This window comes from Hylobates moloch, unplaced genomic scaffold, assembly GCF_009828535.3.
Source record: "Hylobates moloch isolate HMO894 unplaced genomic scaffold, HMol_V3 SCAFFOLD_1, whole genome shotgun sequence".
Classification (NCBI taxonomy): domain Eukaryota; kingdom Metazoa; phylum Chordata; class Mammalia; order Primates; family Hylobatidae; genus Hylobates; species Hylobates moloch.
In genome coordinates this window covers 115108462-115129021 of record NW_026652276.1, presented here as the reverse complement: position 1 = coordinate 115129021, position 20560 = coordinate 115108462, and the positions used below count along the sequence as shown (strand labels likewise).

General features: G+C 36.4%; 1 long non-coding RNA gene across 1 annotated transcript; it reads left to right on the top strand.

Annotated features, from left to right (window-relative positions):
* Positions 1–510: 510 nt before the first annotated feature.
* LOC116809568 (uncharacterized) lies at positions 511–19238 on the top strand. The gene is made up of 3 exons (XR_009211973.1): positions 511–631; positions 17109–17180; positions 18294–19238. It is a non-coding gene; the product is annotated as an uncharacterized LOC116809568 (long non-coding RNA).
* Positions 19239–20560: the final 1322 nt, after the last annotated feature.

Genomic DNA, 20560 nt, shown 5'->3' with positions numbered 1-20560 from the left:
TCAGGTGACAGTCCCAAGCTTGTGACTGACCAGCTATAAACCTGGGTTCCCAGGACCCTTCCTTGGGTTCCATTAATTTGCTAGAGCAACTCAGAGAACTCAGCTAAACACTTACATTTTCCCATTTATCATAAAGGACATTGCAAAGGATTCAGGTGCCAGAGAGACAGATGAGATGCACAGGGCAAGAAATGTGGGGAGAAGCAGAGCTTCCATGCCCTTTTTTAAATTGGAGCCAACCCCAGGCATCTCTATGTGTTCAGCAATCTGGAAGCTTTCTGAACTCAGCCTTTTGGGTTTTTATGGAGGTTTCATTATGCAGTCGTAGTTGGTTAAATCATTGTCCACTGATGATCAACTCAACCTTCAGTTCCTCTCCCCTTCCTAGAGATTAGAAGGTGGGGCTGGAAGTTCCAACCCCCTCATTACACACCAGCCCTCACTCTAAGGCTATCCAGGAGCCCACTGAGAGCCACCCTGTTAGAACAAAAGATGCTTTTGTCACTCAGTACATTACAAAGGAGCTCTGTGTCAGAAACTAGGATTAAAGAACAAATACAGAACAAATGATTCCTCCAGCACCCCTACTGCAAGGATTTTAAGAACTCTATCTCAGGATAAAGACCTGAGGGTAAAGACCACTATATATATTTCTTATTACAGATACCAAGAAAATAACATATTAATGGTAAATTAATACTCAAAAATTATATAAAAATAGCAAAGAACTGTCACTTTAAATATATTAAAGTTAGAAAGGTAGAAATATAAATACTCATATAAAATCTTTAGCCTGAAGCAAAATCTTTTTAAGGTATTTTATATGTAAAAAATACTTTTATTTTATATGTATTTACATATATTTTATATGTATATGTTATATTTATATTTATGTTCGTATATATGTTGTTTATGTATCTATTATATTTACATTCATATTTATATGTTTGTTATAGATTACATATCTATGTTACATTTTAAATTTAAATTACTTTATTCTGTCATTATGCATATATATACACATATTCAAATTCAGAAATACACATACAGATATCTACCTACAAGATTTAAACATTATTTTCCAATTGAAGTTTTACAAGCAGTAGAGTTTAGTAATTGTAAATAAATAAAAAGAATTTTCTTCTACTAAAGTTCGTCATTTCCATATAGAAAGGATCAAAATCCTCATTTTTTTCTAAATACAGCTAAGAAAAAATTATTGTTTAATAGCTAAGCATTTTGAAAGTTTGATTTTAAGCCAACTTAGAAGTTACATTAGTACATCAGCTAAGGCTGTAATGAGCTGACTATGCCTGTCTCCTTTGACTGATGGTAGCCATTTGAACAAACAAACAAAGCCTCAAGGCAGCTGTTGAAGTAGACACAGTAACCCATTACATTATTTTAAGATAAAACCGTAGTAAATGTTTCAGACCATAGATTGTTCACATAAGATTTCTCTTCTTTTGTTTTAACCAGAAGAAAATCACATACTTCAAACCATTATGTTAAGAACATAGTTTTCATTAAATCCTGATTTTATTTTGAACCAATTAGCGAGCTGAAAAGCAGGAACCAGAGCTAAGTGCTGATCACTGAAAAATTAATATATGTGAAAATGAATAAATTCTGAAACTAATATTTTAATTGTTAATACAAATAGTTTTTGATTTTATAAGCATATTATGTTGAAATACAAAACAAATTGTTCATTCAAAATCTGCATCACATTGTCAATAGCTGGCTTGTAATGCCAAAAGTGCACCATATTTTTCTTAGTAACTTGACATGAGATTCTATTCCAGGAAACTCTGAGATTCTGCCATTTTAATTACAGGTGCAAGAGCAAATGCTCATTCTCTTGTCCCACCTTAACCTACCTTGAAGCACACATATAAAACCAAATGATTACTTGGGACATTTCAAACTAAACTGCTTTCACTTCAGGCTCTCTCTCAGGAATACCTCATTTACTACTCCATATCTCTAAAATCATTTTAGAAATTGTCTTCGGGGCAATAAGAATAAAAAAGGAACGAAGGCCCATAAGCTGCAGATATTTAACACATAAATATGCTATTTATAAGCAACAAGTTTTTGCACTCCAGAATTCTAAGGTATGTAATGGCTTATGAGGAGAGATATGCATTTAAGCTAAAGGACCCAAATGCTTTAAGGGACATAATACTCCAGAATGTTCTGCTTCAGAGAACACTGTTTCTAAAAATCACTTTCAGGGAAAGGGCCTATTTTGGCTCACTGTTAAATGATTGCATTTCCATCCAGTTCATTCATTTGACATCCACTGGAATTCTCTGTAGAGTCAGAGATTGAAGCAAGCTTCAGTTAATATCTCAGAAGACACATAAGATGTGGATGTCAATTGGGCCCATTCAAATCTACGAATATGACCAGCAATATTTGGAAATTGTCTATCATGCCAAGAAAGATAATAGCTTTCTGAAAGCAAATAGTTTAAATGCTTAGAGTACAACATGGAGGAAATAAAGGAAGTATTTATCTGTGAGAGAGGACACAGTTAATCCACTTAATTTGAATTTGAATTAAAACCACTCTGCAAAGATATTCCAAATTGTTCAGCCAATTGTATAAGCAAAACATTTTTTATTTGTCTTTACTTTTGAAGAAATTAAAAATGCTTTGAATTTCAGAACATGAATGACTAAGGAGCCATCGTAATAATATCATAATGACATATGGAATAACTGTCTAAATTGCTTCCTTCAAATGTCCTCTAGCTTTTATTATTTTTTAATTATTAAATATATCAAAATTACAAAATATTTTATCTAGTATATTTTAAGCTTAAAGAATGATGCTAAAACCAATGTATCCATCTAAAGAAATGATGTCACCAGTTCTTTTAAAACCTGCCCTGCACACCTTACATCACATCACCTCCCCACCCCCACCCTGAGGCAAATAGCTGCTAGCCTAGGTTCCTCTGAAATACTCCCTTGAATTTCCTTAAAGGTTTTACCACCTATAAATGATTCTCTAAACAATATGTTGTTCAGATTTGCCTGGTTTGACCTTACAATAAAGCAGTCATTTTGTATGTTTTCTTTTCAAGTCAGGATCTTGCTCTGTCACCCAGGCCAGGCTGGAGTGCAGTGGCACAATCAGGACTCCCTGCAGCCTTGACCTCCTGGGCTCAAACAGTCTTCCCCAATATAGCCTCCTGAATAGCTAGGACTACAGGGCATGCCACCATGCCTGGCTAATTTTTTGTATTTTTTTGTAAAGAAGGGATCTTGCTATGTGGCCCATGATGGTCTCGAACTTCTGGGCTCAAGCAATCTGTGTCCCTCAGCCTCCCAAAGTGCTGGGACTACCATGCCCAGCCCTTCTGTGACTTCTTTTTCTGTTCCCCAGCATTAGATTTCTGAGTTTGTCCAGGCTGATGTCTAGCTTTGATTCACCATTTTCCACTCTGGATATATTATGTCAATAAGCCAAAATTTATTCATCGGTTGTTAGACATTTGAACTGTTTCCACTTGAGGCCATGGCAACCAATGTTGCCACAAATATTCTTTTATATTTCTACTGGGACACAGACATAATAAATGCCTCACACTAAGTACCTAAGGGTGGCATCTTTTATATTCATAAAATTGCTGAGTATTTTTGTTTCTATTCTCTGGAAGAATTTACATAAAATTCTAAGCATTTGCGTGTTGGATGTTTGGTTAAAAAAATCACCTATAAAACCATCTGGGCAGGGTATTTGTTTTGGGAAGAATTTTAACTTTGTTTTCTATTTTGATAATTGTGCTGTTTGAATCTAAAGTTGAGGTTCTTGCAAAGCGGACTCAGTTACATTCTCGGTGGATATGAGGTGTCTGGCCCCTGCTTCTAATGTCCAGCACAGCTGAATTGGGGCAAACCACAACAGTTGCAGTGTTGAGGCCCATTTCCTAGCTCGTATGTGGAGGATGCATTTCTCATTTGATGTCTCTCCCTTCTCTGGGGCCCCTGGCTGTCATCACTACCGGATAACAAACCTCTTTTCCAGAACCCACATAGAGGCATGCTACCTCAGTATGGGATTGTGAGCAGCCACAGCAATGGCTTGATTTAGCATGTATTATTGATTTCCCATCTAAATGTTTCAGATATTCTCACATTGTAATAAAGGGCAATTTTTTTGTCATATGGCTTTTTCTAAAAATTTCAATTTAATTTTTTTGGCAGTAATGAGTTATTCACAATTTGACTTAATTATTCCTCTGTTAGTGATTTGCTATGTAGTGATTTCTAATGCCTAACAGAGCCAATGAGCCATTGTTAGAGAAATCTGTAGTTTTTAAATGAGATTTTTAAAAAAATCAGTTGTTGATTCTTTTTCCTCATATTTCCTTTTTTTCTGTTTTCCACCTTCTGTTCTGAATACTAAGTATGTTTGCTAAGTTAATCATCACCACATTCTTCGGAGATAGGAACTAATACTACCTTATACAGATATTAAGACTAAGACTCAGAATGGTCAAGGAATTTTTCAAAATCACCTCACTAGTAAGTGGAAGGGTCAGAATTTAATTCTGTGGGCAGAGGTTGTACACAGGACTTTCCTCTGAGGCAACTGTAAGGATATTCTATTTTCGGTGTATCTATGGGTTTTTCTTTACGGTTGAGCTTCATAGAAGGTTTTTGAGTGATCAGTTATAGATTATGCAGTAAGATTCCTTAATACGACTTTTAAATGAACAAAGATTTTGATTAAAAATGAAAAGGCAGACTAGGAATAGAGCATAGCAGAATGTCTAGCAATATAATAAACAGCATCTGAGACAATTACTGAACTGGAAGTTAGAGTTGAAGAAATTATGTAGAAGGCAACCAAAATATAAGAAAATAAACATATAAAAGACAGGTGGAAAGGTATAGGAGAGAAAATGAAAAGGTCAAACATACTACTGATCCGAGTTTTAGGAGGAGAGAAAAAGGTTAGGGGTGGAGTGGGATCATAGTCTAAGAGGTAACACATGAGAATTGTTTAGAATTAATGAGCAAAATGAATCTTTAAATTCAGGAGAGCTAACAAACATCACACCAGGTACATGAAAGAACAGAATAAAACTACAAAACAAGCAAAGCAAAGAAAATCATTTAAAACAGCCAAGAGAACAGAGATTTTCCGTAAAAGAATGGTGATTAGACCAACAATGAGCTTCCCAATATACTAACGGAAGCCAGAGACAGCAAGATAGTATTTTCTGAATTCCTGGAGCACATGGCTGCCAGCTGAGAATTACTCAATGAGATACCCTAGGGATGTTTTGCACAAGTGCATCGGGGGCATGTACCAGGGTATTTATCGCAGCATGGACTTATGAAAAATACTATATCATTTAAAAATGCATTGAAGGTATGTGGTAACAGCTACATATGAAGATAAAGGTAAATGGTTAAATTTGGAAGATGACAAAAAGGAAAGATTCAAAGGCATTGCCAGGGATTCAAGAAATTTAGAACAGTTGGTTCCTTGACAGAAAATGAGGCCATGTCACCAATAGAAGAAAATGAGAAAGAACCTTGAAATAGAGTTTTAAAGGACAAATTTTCAAAGAAAGAAAAGATGATTTCAGAGATTATCTAGAAAGAAAATTTTACTTAGAACGTATGCTACTGAAATTACAACCAAACTGAAAGTTCCAGTTATTTTGTTAGAGAACAAAGTATTCTTTACCATTACTTTGTGACAAGGCCTGAGCGTGCTCTAGAGTCTTCAAATTTGATCTTCGTCACCTGATTCTTTTATGCCAATGTTATAGTAAAACTAATATGGCTAGAAATTTATAAGCCAATAAATAACAATTCTGTTTTTATGTCAGGTATATGTGTGTGTAAATCTATTCACTTTTTTCCACACCACTTCTAAGTACCTAGAGCAAATAGCCACCACCTTTCACAGAAACTACACAGTAGCTTCTTAATTGTTCCTTGTAGTTTCAATCTTGCTTTGTGACAATTAATCAATCCTCCACATAGCAAACATAATTATGTTATAATATAACTAAGATCATGTCGTACCCCAGGTTAGCACATCTCATAAAATCCAACACACCAACATCCAATCACCTAAAAGTCCTCACGGGAACTGAATCGACCTCCTTCTCTAGCTTGCCCTGGGCTCCGTTTCTCTATCTCACAGCTTCTTTCTATTTCAGTGTCTCTCATGAGGCAAAATGCATGGTACTTGACACATTCTCTTACTTCTGCTCACAACACTCTTCATAGCTCTCCATCTGGCTAACTGATGCATCCTTCCAGTCTCATCCTAAATACCCTTCCCTGGAGAGGCCCTCCCTAGCCACCCAATTTAAATTACTTCTAACTGTTTAACTCTCTTATAACACCTTGCACATTTTCTTGTGTTAAAGGAATATTATAACACAGAGATGTTCTATTTCACATGTTTCATATGTGTATTAGAGCATTATATTCCTAATTCCTCCCTCCCATGCCATGTATCACTACCCTCATTCATTTCACTTACACATAAGCTATAATCATAGAATATATCAGTTATTATTATTTTGAACAAACTGTTGTCTGTTAGCTCAATTGAAAATAACGAAATAGAAGATTTTATTTTATCTTCACTTATTTCTTCCCTAAAGTTTCCCTTTCTTTATGTAGCTCCAAGTTTCTGATCTGTATAATTTTTTTTCTCTCTAAAGAATGTTTTTAAAAACCACTTTTTGCACGGCAGGTCTACTGACAATACATTCCCTCAGTTTTTGTTTGTCTGAGAAAGTTTTTATTTCTCTTTCACTTTTGAAGGGTAATTTTGCATGGTACAGAATTACAGGCTGGTGGTTTTTCCTCAATACTTTGAATTTTTCACTCTCTCTCTTCTTGCTTGCCTGGTTTCTGAGACATCAGATGTAATTCTTATAATTACTCCTCTATAAATAAGATGTTTTTCCCTCTGGCTTCAGTCAGTATGTTTTCTTTATTTTGGATTTTCTGCAGTTTGAATATTATATGCCTGAATATAAGTATAGGGCTTTTTCCTTCTCTCTTTTTGTACTTTTTTTTCTTCTTGGCATTTATCCTACTTGGTGTTCTCTCCACTTCCTGAAATTGTGGTTTGGTGTCACATTAATTGGTGAAGTTCTTAGTCATTATTATTTCAAATATTTCTTCTGTTCCTTTTTCTCTTTCTTTTTCTTCTTGCATTCCCTGTGTTTGTATGTTACACCTTTTGTAATTGTCTCAAATCCTTTAATATTCTATTTTTTTTTCAGTCTTTTTTTTGCTTTGCTTTTCAATTTTGGAAGTTTTTATTGACATATCTTCAAGTATGAAAATTCTTTCCTCAGCCATGTCCAGCCCATTAAAAGCATTTAAAATTTTTCTGTGACAGTGTTTTTGATTCTAGAATTTATTTAATTGTGTCTTAGAATGTCCAACTCTCTGCTTACATTGCCCATCTGTTCTTGGATGTTGCCTACTTTTTCCAACAAAGCCTTTAACATTATTCTTTCATATTCCTAATCTTATAATTCCCACACCCCTGCCATATCTGAGTCTGGTTCTGGTGCTTGTTCTGTCTTTTCAAGCTGTATGTTTTGCCTTTTAGTATGCCTTGTAATTTTTTGTTGAAAGTATAACGTGAAGTACCTGGTACTGTTTCCTACAGAGATTTCTGCTTTGCTATGCTGTGATTCTCATTACTTGTTTGTCTGTTTCTCCACTTTCAGCATAGTGGTTTGTCCTGAGACCTCACTTTTCTGTGGGTCTAAGAAGGGCTGTTGATTTTCAGTTCATTCAGCTTTTCACTTGTTGTTAGGATGGAGTAACAGCTTCCCAGCTTATTCCCAGCCAGGCCAAAGGACAGAATCAAATTTCCTTTTAAGTACACAGTTTATAAACGGTTATTTTTGTGACTTTGTTTCTGTTCTTTTTAGCTTTCTAGGATAGACATTCAAAAAATAATTATCCTTACACTTAGCAACTTATGTGTAGTACTATTCTCATTCTCAAGTACATAGTAGAAAATCTGTCAATATTTCAGATTTAAGGAAAAAGAAATTAGGTCCTAAATATATTTAGTCACTGCAGCAGATATGTGCTACTACTTTTGTGATCATCATTCTGCTTAAACATTCTCTATTGAGTTACAGCTTTTAAAAACTCCTAACTACTAGTTAAAACTAAGAAACTTTTATTTGTGCTTAGATGCGCTTTGATCTCCAGTGGGTGTTCACATGAATAACAAGTCATTTTTGAAATTCATGTGCCAAATTACTCTCTCTTAGATGGTATTTACTTGTAAGAACACCAGGCAATATGTTGTAGTCATTGCCTTAAGGTTTACAGTGGGTTTGACTTCTATAAACATTAATGAGAATCACTTGGCTGCTTCTATGCATAAAGTACTAGAATCCGGTCCCTAGGTTAGGTCACTTTTGCATCTGTATGGCTAGTGCACGTCATTAAACCATAATGGTAAACATAACTACTTAGAAATCATGTTTCACCTTTTCCTCCTGTGGATCCCAAATCAAATTGCGAACATTTAATTGTGGATTACAACACCACTGCAGAGTAATTTTCAATAGGAATATATTAAGAGAGCCTACACCATTTCTGAAGTTTCAACTGATAAGAAGTGACAACTCTTAGAAAGGCAGTCCTTACAAATCCACAATATACAAGGGTAGGAAAAGTAAATACGATCTTCAGTATAATTAGACAAAGAAATTGGCAGATATATTTAACTCTTAACAGTTCTGCCAGGACCCTATGCTTAAAAACTGTGGGGTAATTTAAAGTATTCCAATCAAGTTTGGATTCCATTTTTGTGGCTGATCATCAGCAAGTACATTTTTCCTAAATAATATTTGTAGAACTTTAAAATATCATCTCTTCTTTCCTGGCTTTCATGTGCTCTGTGATAACTTGATTAGGCCAGGGAAGAAGAAGAGATATTTGAGTGGCCTGGACATGGCATGTAAAAATGACTCAGCCAACAGCTGGAAAGAAGCTGCTGGCCTTCAGGTCAGTATTTACTGGGGTGTGGTGAATTAAAACCAGATGTGCAAGCATGGACAGCTGCAGAGGAAATGCTTCTCAGTGCTATTTGCCAGCTGTGTTCCACAAAGTGGAGATAAAAGTGGTGGCAGTCAGGCAAGATCCCTGTTCTCATGATCCTTACCTTCTAATGGGGAGAGACAGCATATTTGGCCAGTGAGCACTGCTCCAACTCCTTGGACTGAGGGCTACTTTATTGAGATCTCATCAAAACTTTTGTTTATGTGAGTTATATCCACTGATGTTTACTGTAGTCAGAATTAACACTGTGGCATTTTAGGATTTTATTTATTTATTTCTACATAACAGGAAAGTCATTACACATTAAAATGAAAATATTTTTATGAAAAAATAACTCCATTTAAAAAAATTAATGAAAAGAGGGTCTTTGTTTTACATTTTTGCAAATGTTTGTAATATCTACTTTCATTGAAGATGGCTGGATTCTCATATCTGTGTTGGCGTTAAATATTGTTATATGTTGTTTTGGATGAAGTGTATAAAGAAAATCTACCTTGGAAAAGGTAGTCATATTTTAATAGCCTTTCAGCTATTCTTTGATATTACACTGAAGGGAGGCAGCTTCGTAAAAATGAATTGCAATGTGGGATCTGAAGTCATATCAGTGAACTTTCCAGACTCTGTTATATACAAATCCTTTCATCTTGCACTTTGAATGGATCTTTTACCCATTCATGATTCTGTAATATCATGTATTAGTCAACTGAAAAATAATGAATCGCAGGTTTATGAAGATCTTCCAAATGTTGACACATTTGATTACACTATATATAATTGCATTTGTTAGTATCATCTCAAATATCATCAAAAAGACTTTAAATCTTGGGAAGCTGTCAATGGTAGCAGATACAAAGCTTTAATTTTATTGTTGGTAACAAAATACCATCAGTTTTATGATAGGCTCATTTTATTTATTTTCAAGAAATAAAGAATCTTCAGTCATTTATTCAAGCCAAGATAATTTTTTATGAAAAAGTCTCTAGTCCAGCTCACAACTTAATTTCACAAGCACTTTTCCTCAAGAATTCCATCATACTCTGGTATGCTGTGGAAGTACTTAACATAGACTTCCTATTTCGTAGAACAGGACATTAATAAATCAGGTACTAATAGCTCAAAATACAGTGAAATTAACTTTTTGTGCTTCATCAAGAGACATTCTTTTGGTTTTTTGTTTTTTTGTTTTTGAGACAGAGTCTTGCTCTTGTCACCCAGGCTGGAGTGCAATGGTACAATCTCGTCTCACAGCAAAGTCCACCTCCCAGGTTCAAGCAATTCTCCTGCCTCAGCCTCCCGAGTAGTTGGGATTACAGGTGCGTGCCACCATGCCCAGCTAATTTTTGTATTTTTAGTAGAGACAAGGTTTTGCCATGTTGGCCAGGCTGGTCTTGAACTCCTGACCTCAGGTGATCCACCTGTCTCGGCCTCCCAAAGTGCTGGGATTACAGGCGTGAGCCACCGCTCACAGCCAACAGACATTCTTAAGTAAAACTAGCTTTATGTATTTATTTGTTTGTTTTACTGCTAGTATTGCCAATGAAGAGTTCAATGACCTGCTAGTACAGCTTGCTGCCACTGCACCAACATGCACCGAGCCATCGCATACTGTGATGGCTTAGTATAATTAAAAATTGTTTTCAATTTTTGTAAACATGTTGAAAGTGTTGTGAATACATGGGATACACTTTGAGAACCACTGGAGTAAACAAATAAATTATCAAGATAATCACAGATATGATAAGGGATGCAATTATAACAAAATATGATGGGGGATGATTGATCACTGGAATATAACTTACTAAAGAGTTCTTTCTTCACTTCCCCATCAAAGCTAGTAATATGTCAGCTAAGTAACCTGGATGACTATTACTTGTCTTGATTAGGCTTGATTAGAACTTTCCACAATTCAAATTATTTATCAGAATAGTGACTGATAATTTAGTTTTGTGTGTAAAACAATTATAAGCTCCATGAATGCATATTTTGTTCTGTTAAACTTTTATTCTTAATAAATCATTCTGGATCTGACTTAAGTTATATATGTGTGCATGTGTGCATGCATGTGTGTGTATGTGTGTGTTTGTGTAGAATGAATAAATTATGGAGACCAGAGAGGACATAAATTTGAGAGAAAGAATTGGGCATGATGAGTTCTGTTTCTCCATTATGAACATGAAAGGGGTCTAGGCTGTCTACTTGGCAGATGGCTAATGCAAGGCGGAATCTGTGGGGCTGGCCCTTAGCAGGGAATCTGGGCTGGAGATAAAGATGTGGACACTCTCAGCTTATAGCTGCCAATTAAGACTAATCTCACACAAGACTTGCTAATAGTCTGTAAAGGGAAAATGAGAAGGGATAAAATCCTGAGGCACACTGACATTTGGAGAGTAAGTGAGAAACCTAGAGAAAAAAATTGAGAAGTGCTCCCCTACACACCTGCCCTAACCCAAAACTATCACTTTTCTTACACTAATTATTATTTTGCATATTTATCTAATTCTTCAAAGAACAGATTTTAATCTATTTTATTTTACAGGTTTAACAGATTTTATTATGAGTTTATTTTAATCATCTTTGTATCCCTAGCAACTAGCACAAAATACCCATCAATTTCGATTCATTTTTTGAGTTACTATTTCAATAAATGTAAGTTTATCATTTAAATTTTGGGAGTATTTTTCACTCAGATTTTCTTTCATTCCTGTTAGGAAACAACAAAGATAAGATTGTTGTTGTAACAGGATTATCTCCAATCATCGGATTGATTAAATGTTCTCTAACCTGTACCTTGCAGTGTTTCTTGAAAAACATCCTTCCTTAGTCCTTGATTTTTGAAAAAAAAAAATGGGTTTTAGTCAGTGAGCATTAGGAGTTGAAGAAAATGAGTTCATCTTTGGCTGACAAGTCAATAGGATTCTGCTGTTTACTTTTTTTTTTAATGCCTCTAAAGCTTTCATTCTCAAAATGCGTGGGAATAAGCCATTGAGAAAGTGCATCAATAACAAAATCATATAGGGCTGTGTATACACATACTTGGTAAAATCTACCTATGATTTTTGAAAATATTTATTAAATTCCAAAACCCAATTCTCTAAAGGTATAAGGTCAATATTAATAATTTTCATTTGATATCAAGAAACACCTTATATCAAACTTGATAAAGGAGTTACTCTCTGAACTAGGAAAATCAAATCTAATTTTCAGTTACCTAAAATTAAGAAAAAAATAGATCACCATTAGCACTAAGTTTGTGTAAAATACAAAATGTCAAATGTATGAATTAGCCTGATATAATTAAGACTTCTGCTCCATGGAACTATTAAAATAGAAATACACAAACATAAGTCAACAAGCAAATTGTACAATGTAAACTATACAATCCCACGTAAACTATACACACCCATGCATACACACACTCTCATAAAACAATGTTCCAGAGAAAAACACATGCTTCAATAAACAGCAAATCATAAAATTTAGTTTGCTTTTTCAGTAGCAAATGAAAATATATAGAACTTCAGGAAATGAGAAAGTTGTAGGATTCTTGAAGAGGACTTGAGCTGTCTTTTAGGATGTATCATCTCCCAAATTCATGAACACAGAAATACCCCATGGATTTTTACTCACAGTCTGCTGGCCACACAAGGGAAGAGGAGATATGAGATCATAGGATAGTAGCAGGTACAAAACTGGTACAGGTTGAATAGCCCAAAACCAAAAAACCCAAGTCTGAAATGTTACAAAATTCTAAATTTTTTTGAGATCGTACTGACAAGACAATCTCAAAAAAAGTACTCATTGGAACAATTCAGATTTTGGATTTTTGGATTCAGAATACCCAAACAGGAAGTATAATGCAAACATTCCAAAATAAAAAAAAAATCCAAAATTCAAAATGCTTCTGGTCTTAAGCATTTTGGATAAGAGACAATCAATCTTTCCTTTATATTTAATAATGGAAAATAAAATATTTCATCTAAATTGCCTAGTATTGTTGTACATTATTTTAAATCTGCCATTTCAGTGTGGCCTAACGTCCTCAAGCCAAGGTTGATAAAAATGCTAAATATTAACTTAAATTACAAAATACATTACAGATAGAGTCAATGTCCACATCATGTCTCTGCAGAAGCGAGCTGTTAACAGGCACTGGTGGGATGCCTTGCCCTTAAGAGGCTATAGTCTGATGTGAGTTGCTTTATTCTCATCCCGCAAACATCCAATCCTCTCCAGACACATGTACTCAGGGCTGTGTCTAGGTTTAGCGGGTCCGCCGAAGCTTACACAATTTAAAGAAAACAGCTTCAAACTGGTCAACAAAATTATAACACATCTTAAAATATGTCGCCTTTTGAAACCTATCGTCTGGCTGCGTGCATTTCCAGCTTTGTGACTCCTCCGCCCCACATCCATCCATCCCCAGCCCTGCAGGACACATCCTCACTGCCACGCCATCTTCGTTTCCTGACCCGGTGACACCAGCTTACCCTCTCTTAGTCATTTGGTCTCCTCTTCAGCTTTGCCTCAAACTTACACAGACAATTCTGGACTTCCAGATATTTGGATTTTAGAGTTTTGCACATTAGAACCCACAGATGCCACCAGCCTACCTTCTGTCTTCTATTGTTTATTTCACACGACTTCCTGGGGACCTGACGACCAGACTCCCCTCTGATGGAAAGCAGCTGACCTCAATTGACTGAGCAGGAATGCCTGCACCTGGCAGGATAGAACATGTGGCCCAATGCTGAGCATATCCTCTGCATATGTCCTCTGCATGTGGCTTGTGAATAATGCTGTTTGGGATTTGATCTATTTACTGGTTGTTCCATATGAGTATATGCAGTTTTCCTTCTCTGAACCTGATGTCATTACTTCACTGTCATAGCTTTACCTGGCTGGCTGCCTCCTGTCACACTAGCCCATGCACTGGTCACAGAAATACATTTGGGCTGGAAAAAAACCAAGACCTTGAGTGAGCAATTGCTCCATTGGCTAAATCTTGGGCAAGGCTTTCTCCTGGGACTTATTGCTGGAAAATTACACCAAACCTTCTCTACTTAGGTTTGAAAACATTCTTTTGATTTTCATTTTTACCACTATTTAATAAAAATTCTGCCCCAAACCAAAGCAACTCAGTTTTAACAATCTGTTAGTACTGAAAACTCGTATACTTTTAAAATGTCCAAAGGTACCTCTTTTATGAGTCAGGCAATATCAAAAAGTGTGTATCTCAATATAATCAAATATGTTCTTTAAAGAATTTTAGAAAAGTTAGTGGAACAAACAAACAAATGCTGTTTTCAACAACATTGTAATGGAAGTTGAACATTTTTATAGTTTCTTTTTTTCTACTAGTGATTCCATCAATAGCATCCGTGTATATCATCTAACTTAATCTTCACCTCAACTCTGAGACTCAGTGAAGGATGACACAACCTCCAATAACATCATTCTCTTGATATTTCGAGAATAATATTTTGGAGGTATTATCTGTGCAGTTCAACAGCTTTAGCAAAAGATTTACCTCTTTCAGCAGAGCATAAATTTAGCCTGACAAAAGTGGGGAGGTAGAGAATTGGTGTCGAAAAAGTTTCCCCTTTCCTGTCTCAGTTGAAAGGAAGGGTCACAGAATATGGGTCTGAATGAGACTCACATAGTTTTGAACTTCATGTGGAGCCCCAAACACCACAAGCTGTATACCCTTCAATCAAAATGAAAATTATAGCTCTGAGCTGCATTTCTCTCAGAGAAAAGCAAATGTTGTGATTTTTGCACTGAAATCAAATTTAACTGGAATGATTCAATAAAATGATGGTGTCATTTTGAATGTTGCACTCTTTCTTAAAGTTTGATTAGTCTAGACACCTGAGTTGAAAAATGACTGTTGCCTGATACTTCAAAGCACACTTGACAACTTTGATTAAATATTTATGTTAAATGTAGATGACTTAAAATGAAATGTGTTCCAATCAAGACACTAGCAAGCAAAACATACGTAACTCGTCAGCGTTAGAGCTCTGGTTTCGGGCAGTTTGATTTGAGGTTCAGCCAACTCCAGAGGTGCAGCTCTCCAACTTCCACTACTTAAATGGGGGTCACAGCAAGTCTGCATTTCACGTGGTAGTATCCAAGCAACTCAATATCCAGTAATTCCCTGGAATTGTTGAAAAGAATAAAAAGTAAGCAAGGAGCAGCTTGTTGTATTCTCTCTTCCCTCCTCGTATTACAACCATAAACCCCCATATATGCTCTCTCATAAACAAAATTTTAGAGCACTGTCGAGGGCAACTCTCTTAATCTTTTAAAACGTTTTAAAAACTTTTGTAATTCCAGTTCTTATTCCTAATTACTTGAGAATTTATATGTGTTTGTTCAATTCAAAACAACCCTATTGCATTTTCTTTTGAAGTAAGCTATCCATAACATATTTGCATTTGCATTTATGTTCTGAGAGAAATAATTAATATCAGCTTAATTGCTGAAGTCAGGAACTTGGAAGCCATGTTTAGCTTCCGTTTGTCATTCCTCCCACACTCTAGCTGGTGGAAAGCATCATCAAGCCTAGCTGACGTGCTTTGTATCTGTCATCCTCCAGACCAGCCCAGAACCAAGACTGGCTCTCCATGGCCTTGCGTCACCCTAGACTGTGGCACCAATTCTAACTCACGCCTCAGCTTGGGTGCATCTCTACACCACCACAATCTAGCCACACATTCCAGAAAGATGTTAAGTAAATCAAATCTAACATTCTGGTTGCTTTGAATCTACATTCATTAATTCTAAAGGCATTGCTTACATTTTATCACGCGATTTTTTTACTTTTTATCTTTGTATCATATTTTACAGAGATAAGTATGCAATTTTTGTTTTGATTATATTTACTGAAAAAATGCATGCTTACTTCACAGAAAATCCAATGACAATTATTTTTAAAAGTGTAACCTGGGCTGGGCACAGTGGCTCATGCCTGTAATACCAGCACTTTGGGAGGCTGAGGTGGGTGAATCACTTGAGGTTAGGAGTTCGAGACCAGCCTGGCCAACATGGTGAAACCCGGTCACTACCAAAAATACAAAAAATTAGCCGGGTGTGATGGTGGGCACCTGTAATCCTAGCTACTCAGGAGGCTGAAGCAGGAGAATCGCTTGAACCCAGGAGGCAGAGGTTGCAGTGAGCCAAGGTTTTGCCATTGCACTCCAGCCTGGGTGACAAGAACAAAAGTCTGTCTCAAAAAAAAAAATTAAATTAAATAAGTAAATAGGTTAATAAATAAATAAATAAAATTTTTTAAAAGTGAAAACTGAATGACCTCTTCCTTGTATTCACTCAAGATTAATCAGTGTTAACAGAGTATTGTCTATCTCCCAGGTATTAGAATGTATTCAATGGCTTCCCATTGCTGACAGCATAAATCATACCCTCCTTAGAATTCTTTTTTGGACCTTCCCTCTCTTTTTCCTTGCAAAGTGGAGCACAGACTGGAATGGCAGGAAAATGCACAATGTGTTTGAAATTTTGCCTCTGTTTACTGCACCCATTTATTTCTCAAACTTGAGATTAAACAACACTTCCTCTAGCAAAGTTTTCCTATTGGCTTCTCTTAGGGCTTTTTGTTTGAAAGAAAAGCAGATACTCAAGCCATCACTAGTTGGGCACTAGCAGTTGCTTTCAGGATATACAAGTTATTTGAAAATAAAGCTTCAATTACGACAGATTTCATGGAAGCTGCAATTAGCATTGAGACAGCACCATCATCCTTTTTCCTGGTGTCTCCATTTTTATCTTATGTCATTTCTGAGGCTCTTTGAAGCCAGGCCCTTTTCAGTAGTTGAAAACCTTTTATTTGCTGCTTTCTCATAATGCCGATTGTTACGTAAGTTTGATTGTCTTGGCCCTGGCTTAAAGTTACAAAGCCTTCTGCCTTTTGCCTTCCTGGTTGTTTACCCAGCTTTCGTATTTCCGAATTGGATATTACTGCAAAAAATACTTTGGGTACAATATATATTTTTTTCCTTTTAGGTCACAAGATGTACATTGCTGGCCCCAGCTGGATTTTCCCAGGGTCAGGTGTCCATTCCCACCTAATCAAAGGTAAGGATGGAGTTGGCTCTCTGTGTGAGCCGGTTGGGGAGGGGATGTGATGGTTAATTTCATGTATCAACTTGTCCAGGTTATGGTATCAAGTTCTTTGGTCAAACACTAAACCAAATGCTGCTCTGAAGGTATTTTATAAATGCTACAATCAATTGACTTTAAGTAAAATAAAAATCATCCTTGATAATACAGATGAGCTTCATTCAATCAGTCAAAGACCTTAAGAGCAAAAACTGAAGTTTTCAGAGAAGGATATCTGCCTCCAGACCTTACCACAGAAATCCTGCTGAGTTCCCAGATGCCAGGCTACCTTACAGATGTGGGACTTGCCAGCCCCACAACCGCATAAGCCAATCTGATCCTTAAAATATCTATCTATCATCTATCTATCTATCTATCTATCTATCTATCTATCTATCTATCTATCTATCATCTATCTATCATCTATATTTGTCTGTCTGTCTGTCTATCTATCTGTCTGTCTCTGTGCCTATTTGTCTATCTGTCTATTGTCTTTCTATATCTATCTATCTCTATCTGTGTCTATCTGTCTATATCTATCTATCTATCTCTGTTTGTCTGTCTATCTATCTTTCTCATTGTCTATCTATCTCTCTGTCTGTCTGTAGTCTATCTATCTGTGTCTAGTTGTCTATCTATCTATCTATCTATCTTTCTATCTATGAAGATCACATCTATCCTACTGCTACTGTTTCTCTGGAGACCTCTGACTGATATGTAAAGTAATCTCTATTTCAAGGCAATAGTGGGTTGGCACCATAGAGCATTCCTTTGACAGTGTTCTGTTGTGTTAACAAGGTAATGTTAACTGCCATTACAAAATAACCCAAAAGATCAGCTCCAACAATGGAGATGAATGCCTTGCACACATAGGGCCACTGCATGTGTTCCTGGTGAGGAGTTGGCTTCCACACACCATGAGGTGCTCAGGCCTCTCCCATCACAGGGATTTGCCTTCTCCTAAAGGCTTGGTATCCTTCCATCTGGCTGTTGGATGAGGAAAGAGAATGGATGGGTGCCTCTTCCATTAGGCTCCCTGGTGCAGAAGTGAAACACTTCAATTCTCTTCATGTTCCATTGATGTAACAGGTCATGAGTCCTCACATGTTTTCAAGAGCTTGGAAAATGATCTCCCTTGCCAGGTTGCCAGTCTTCAAAGGGAGGTCTATACTGTGGAAGAAAAAGAAAAAATTTATGTGCATTTACCCTGTTTAATACACTCATCATATATAGTATTTTTGCAACAGCAACAATAACATTCTTAATTTAGTACATAATTATATATGTCATATACTTAATATACAAAATATTTTCCTTGCTAACCTGTATGATTTCAAATGCCTGGAACAATAAATAATTCATGTCATTACTTGAGAGTATGTAAATTTTAATATCTTAAGATATACTGGCAAAGGTCTAAAAGTTGCAATTTTATGGGAGGCCAAATTATGTACATATTAGTTTGTCTGAAGACTTGAGCCAAAAGGAAACTAACAGACTTTTGAGCTACAATATGGACATAATGTCATGAAGCAGGAACATTATGCTCCATTGCAGGACACTTCTGCTGACCTGCACCTAGAATACCCTATTCTGTGCTGATGACTCAGATGTAGGAATGATGATGTGCAACGGTTGACATGCAGAGAACAATGAGAAAAAGAACTGAGTTGTGCAAAGACATGAGGAAAGGACATGAGGCTCTTAATAACAGCTGCCAAGTACTGCAGTCTGGAATCTGGAGCAAAGTGATTCAATTCTGACCACTGCCTGTAAGTAAACGGGATTGTATTTTTCAATACTTTTGTTTAATAGTACCTCCTTCATTACATGTGAACAGCACTCCAGGACAGTAAATCATGAACTGGGAATAAAGCTTGTAATTTTAATTAACATATTTTAAAATGCTTCTAATTTGTATGCATTCGATCAAATTTTCATTTGCATTGAGCTGTTTTTTCTTTCTCATGTAATGTTTGACATTACCATTTCTTTCTTTAATGAAATACTAATATTTAATAAAATATATTACATTCTTAATATGACTTGTCAGGAATTTTTTTCCTTAAATATTTGTGTAATGAAAATGAAACCTCACTGCACGTGGAATCTCAGCTGACAAGTAAAAAGAAGCATTTTTGTATTAGCGATATCTTGTTCCCTCTTACAATGTTTCCTTCCTCTCACCTCCATGTGGCCAAAGTAAATGACCAGAGTGGCTCATCCTCACTACTGTCTCCCTTGCAATGCAGCCTCTATAACCATGCTCTGGGCAAACAGGTACTTATTGGGGGACAGGCTCCAGTAATGGAACATGCAATGCAAAAACTGGCATTAACACTATGTTGGGCACGGCGGCTCACACCTGTAATCCCTGCACTTTAGGAGGCAGAGGGGCGGACCACCTGAGGTCAGGAGTTCGAGACCAGCCTGACCAATATTGTGAAATCCCATCTCTACTAAAAATACAAAATCAGCAGGGTGTGGTGGCAGGTGCCTATAATCCCAGCTACTTGAGAGGCTAAGGCAGGAGAATCATTTGAATCTGGGAAGCAGAGGTTGCAGTGAGCCGAGATCGCATCACTGCACTCCAGCCTGGACAACAAGAGCAAAACTCTATCTGAAAAGAGAAACCAAAACCAAAAACAAACAAACAAACAAACAAAAACTACATCACCTGCAGAGATGCTTTCTTTTTTTTTTTTTTTTTTTTTTTTGGTCAGATATAAAACACATGTATCTGCTCATTTCATTGCAAATAGAGGTTCTAATTGGTCTTGACTCTGTGTTCGATGCCCACAAAGCCATTCTGCACTCTTCTGTGCACAGGCGTCAACTCCTCATTCAGTCAGCCAGCCAGCCAGGCATGTGAACAGATAGCTTACCAAACAACCCAAACAACATGCAACACAGTGTCCCCACCAGGAGATCTCTATGAGCAAGGATCATGTTGAATTTTGTTAGTATTCCTTGCACTTTATGGGCGCTCAATTAATGCCCTTTTGCCATAAGTGGTAGTTAATAAATGCACCTAAAATTTCAGTATAGAAAAACTACTATTCTTAGGCTTTTAGTCATGAGCTTCCTCAACAAACCTTCCCTCCCATCAGTGAGTGCTTCCCTTCGATCTACACCTCCCAGTGTCTTGAAAGGAAAAAGAGACTGACTGATTGACCCCATCCGAAAGTCTCTCCTCATTTCATCTCACTTAACATTTCTGCAGAGTTTGCCAAATGCAACTATTCCTTTTCCCAAAGCAGGATGCGGGAGGGGACGTAAACAGAGATTAGAAAGAAGAAAAATATTCTTACCATGATGGGGGGCTGGATTTATGTGAAATCCAAAGTGAATCAGTC